The sequence below is a fragment of the Propithecus coquereli genome, unplaced genomic scaffold (assembly GCF_000956105.1).
Source record: "Propithecus coquereli isolate 6110/MARCELLA unplaced genomic scaffold, Pcoq_1.0 Scaffold38, whole genome shotgun sequence".
Lineage (NCBI taxonomy): Eukaryota > Metazoa > Chordata > Mammalia > Primates > Indriidae > Propithecus > Propithecus coquereli.
In genome coordinates this window covers 1,818,255-1,818,804 of record NW_012149507.1, presented here as the reverse complement: position 1 = coordinate 1,818,804, position 550 = coordinate 1,818,255, and the positions used below count along the sequence as shown (strand labels likewise).

The window sequence follows — 550 nt, the reverse complement described above, 5'->3', positions numbered from 1 at the left end:
TATGATGTCATAGGAAATGCCAGCAAGTGCAGGCATTAGGTTGGCAGCTGGTAACAAAGTCTTACTCCCTGGCCTGAGAGGAGTTTGACATGAATGAGCCTCTGGGACAGGCTGCACGAGTCTTTGTAGAGCACATTGCCTGACCTGCTCAGCTACAGAGCTGATGTCTGCGAGAGAGATGTCTCTTTGGTAGAGTAAAAAGCACCCAGAAACACTGGGTTTTATAGCAGAACCTCTTTTCTTATAAAAATAGTGAAACTTTGAAAATGAGATTCTATGATATATTCTTTAAAGCCTTTGTAGGCAACCAAACATTTAGATACAAGATTTTATTCCTATCTTCAATTCCTCAAAGGGTCCACACACTGTATTCACTTCTTTTTAATCTTGTAAAGACAGGATATCTCTACAATGCAGATGAATGAGGCCTTTGATGTCACATGAATGTTACCTCGGGGCTAAACACATACAACACGGAAATTACTAAACACAGAAACTCAGAGCTTTCAGTGCATTTACCATTTTTATTTCATTATGCAGAAACATACAT

The 550-nt window shown here is 39.5% G+C and overlaps 1 protein-coding gene across 2 annotated transcripts in view; it reads right to left on the bottom strand.

Moving 5' to 3' along the window:
- EPB41L3 (erythrocyte membrane protein band 4.1-like 3) overlaps positions 1-550 on the bottom strand; it is a 193,238-nt gene that overhangs the window by 3,006 nt on the left and 189,682 nt on the right. The gene's annotated exons all lie outside the window — the stretch shown is intronic.